This window comes from Corvus hawaiiensis, chromosome 3 (genome assembly GCF_020740725.1).
Source record: "Corvus hawaiiensis isolate bCorHaw1 chromosome 3, bCorHaw1.pri.cur, whole genome shotgun sequence".
In the NCBI taxonomy this organism is placed as follows: Eukaryota; Metazoa; Chordata; class Aves; order Passeriformes; family Corvidae; genus Corvus; species Corvus hawaiiensis.
In genome coordinates this window covers 74,643,425-74,646,898 of record NC_063215.1, presented here as the reverse complement: position 1 = coordinate 74,646,898, position 3,474 = coordinate 74,643,425, and the positions used below count along the sequence as shown (strand labels likewise).

Genomic DNA, 3,474 nt, shown 5'->3' with positions numbered 1-3,474 from the left:
GGGGCTAAACCAATTTGCAGAATATGAGAAGTTTTGTTATTATTTATAAAAAGAACCTATGAAATCTAGGAGGTAGAAGAGCAGTATTATTATAACCTTGCAAAAATTATGTATGGCCCTATCTTCCACATTTTTGGAGGATTGTTTGTATCTAGAAAGAAGACAGCTGCTTCTAAAGGAAGTTTACTTCTGAAGGCTAATGGACAATTGTAACTGAACTTGCTTGGCTGCTTGTGTGAGTTCCTAGAACATGGGAATATGAAGCAGCTCCTAAAGACTGGAACTCTGACAGTTGTAAAATGATTGCTTTTGAGAGTAACCAGGTAAAGGCAGTGAGAAGCCTATCTATGCCATCTTGTTTCTCTACTACCCACCTGTTTTCTTGCCTCTCATTATATATTCCTGAAAAAGCAAGGCTGAGAAAATGTCCTGGAAGGAGTGCATTGTAATAAGACATAGCTTTTGCCCGTTCTAGCACTTGGAAATTGTGTTTTGATTTATTATGTGTGGTTTGGCAAATCTGTTTTTGCAAGCTGCAGGCAATTGTCTGTAGAAACCATGCTCCAAACACAGCGAGCACAGAGGCCTCCTCAGAGACCACCATGAACGGAGCCAATAAAAGAGAATGCCAAAGGAAACATTTGTATTACAGTCCAGGAGGAACCAGACCTCGGTTTTATCAGTCTCCTCAGTCTTCCATGATGGAAACCTCTAAATCTGCTCATCATTAAGTCAAGGTAAACTATCCCCACTCCAGAAAACACAAACTGTACGCTGGCACACCTACAGCCCTGGATTGTCAACATCCTTGATACACGGCTTAGCCTCTTCTCCAGAGGAGAGGGAAGCTCATGCCAGCGGCACAGTAGCTCATGCTGCACATGCCAGGGCAGTGCCCAGGAGGGCAGTGACTTGGTGCCTCTCACACTGACATCACAGGGGACTGGAAATCATCACATGATGAACTCTGCTAAAACAGTCCATGGTCTCAGCCTCATCATGCGCAGCAGGTACTCATGGGCCCTACAACCGTCCTCGCTCCTGGCACTATTTCTGCTTGCCCATTGAGGCTGGACCAGTGGAGGCAACAGCCCTGGGTTGGAGCTCAGGAGATGCATGCAATGCTTTTTGATTTGCTGCCTCTCTGGAAATTATTGGAGAGTGTATGTGCAGAGCAGCCAGCGTGCACCAGCAAGCCAGGCATGAGCAAACCCCACGTACCCACATTAGAAACGATGTGGCTGGATGGTTTTTCCCAAGCTCCAGACAGCCCCAGAGAGCAGGACCTGCCATGGCACAGCATATTTATGGAAGGGTAAAATTCCTCTCTCTGCAGGTCAAGGCCCATGCAACAGTCAAATCTCACTGAAGTGTATCCTGATCAAAGACCCAGGGACAGCATTTCAGCTCACTGTGGGAGATACACTGAGAAAAGCCACGCAACAAGTCTCATACTGAGATGTCCAATGCTGATGACGCTGACATAGGAATCCATCCTTGATCCCACCGGGCTCCAAGGTGATTATTCCTGTGGGTGAGATTGCTCACGTGTATAAGTATGTGTGGGAATGGGGCCTTTGGCTTGTGCCACTTAGCAGAGCTTTTCTTACAGGCTCAACTAGGATTTTACTCCTAAATCTCCTTAATGATCCCAATACACTCCCACATTCTGTTTTACAAGGCTAAGCAGAGCAAAAAAGAAGGGCCAAGGAAGCCACAAATGCAGGAGGCTCAGCAAGGCACTTCAGGCACTGGACTACAGTGTTGAGTAGCAGCAATGACTTTTTCTGCTCCTGTATTTTCTATTCTCATAGTTAAAGATTATGGTTGTACTTTCTAGCTAAGAAATTACTGGATTTTCTACAGAGCCATCAGCGGAATTGAGTCTCAGCAGTCCCTGTGAAGTGCCTTAAATGTTAGGTCACCCTTAGCATTGCCAGACCCTGGGAGTGTTTGGGTGCTTGATGTTACTGGTGGTTCTGAACACAGAGCTGTGCCCTGCTATGTGGGCCAAACCAAGAAGAGAGATTGTGCTCAAAGTGTGCATCAGCCTCCACTCGAGTGCTTATCCACGTCATTAGCACTGCACAACAGCAGGATCCTTGCAGGCAAAAGGTCTTTGTGACAAGTCCAAAAGAAAAGAAGGCACTTGTAAGCAGACCAATGAGCCTTCTGAAAAACTGGAAAAATGCCACAAAAATGAAACACACAGGCGCTGAACTCCCTTTTGCAGAAAGTCCCTGTGTTTGTGAATAACTTTACCTGCAGAAGCGGAGTTGTTGCCAAGCGGGGACATTCTGCGGCCGCGGCGGCCGGTGGGCTCTGTGATGTGTGGGCTGTGTGAGGCTGAGGGAGGAAGCTGCTCACACGCCCCCGGCAATCTGTCATCCCCGGGTTCAGGCTGCTGTGAACGAGTGCCAGCACCACGCACATTTAATTAACCTTTCTGCAAGTTGTAAGATGAGCCATCTCTGTTCGCCACGAGATTTATTTTCAGCACTGCATGATGGCAATAGAAAATAGACCTGACAATTCAACAGGAAAGGGAACAAATATGGGCAACAGTTCCTTTAGGGAAGTTGGTTTAGCACAATGTAGCGCTCTGATTTTTTTACAGCCTCCTCTAGCAAGTTCATTCTGTTTCTCATACATCAAGGCTCCTGAAAAGTACTTGTGTCATATTCATTTCTCCTTAGCACACGTGTGAAATGCACCCAGGGCTGCAGAACTGCAGCGTCAGAGATCCACAGATGTTTCGCCTGCACCATATGGTGCGTTCCCCACCGTTCCCCTCAGAGCGGCTTCTTGCGCTGAAAGTCAATGTTTTTCCCACACATGGGAAAACCAAATGGAGTGGCTATAAAAGGAAAAAAGGGAGAACAAAACACCAACAAATCAGAGAAAACTGGTCTGAAAACCCAACCCATAAAGAGAGTAAGTAGACTTGGCTAACACTGGGCACACCAGTGTAAAATGGTGGGTGCACACGCTTCAGTGTGCCCTGTGAATTTAAAGCAGGAATTAAGATTACATTAGATGATATGCTAAGTTGTATCCCAGCCACATACTATTGTCAGCTTGTACTCCAGCATTCAGGCACTTAACTGCAGAGGACTCTGGAGAAATGGCTTTTTATAACTGCCTGTGTTTTGTCAGAAGTATGGAATATTGTCAGCATAGTTCGCAAATATCATTACTGGAAAACATAGAGTATTTCTACAGCATCTTTCATTTAAATTCACCCAGTACATGTTTCATTTCAATCCACCCAGTTCAGTAAGGATTAATGCATTTGAAGTTGTAAAGAAACCAAACAAACCAGAAAACAAATGAATTAAAGTAATTTAAGACTTTCTCAGTCCTCAGCCTGTGTGACCTAAGTTTGTCAATCATATAGACATATTCAAAAAGATTTTCTAAGACAACAGTGTCCATTATACATCTGTGGTAAATCCTGTTTGACCTTTCTGGGGG

At 45.2% G+C, this 3,474-nt stretch overlaps 1 long non-coding RNA gene across 1 annotated transcript; it reads left to right on the top strand.

The window, feature by feature from the left end:
• The first annotated feature begins 524 nt into the window (after positions 1-524).
• On the top strand, positions 525-3,167 carry LOC125324167. Its single transcript, XR_007202842.1, has 3 exons — positions 525-737; positions 1,337-1,518; positions 2,697-3,167. It is a non-coding gene; the product is annotated as an uncharacterized LOC125324167 (long non-coding RNA).
• Positions 3,168-3,474: the final 307 nt, after the last annotated feature.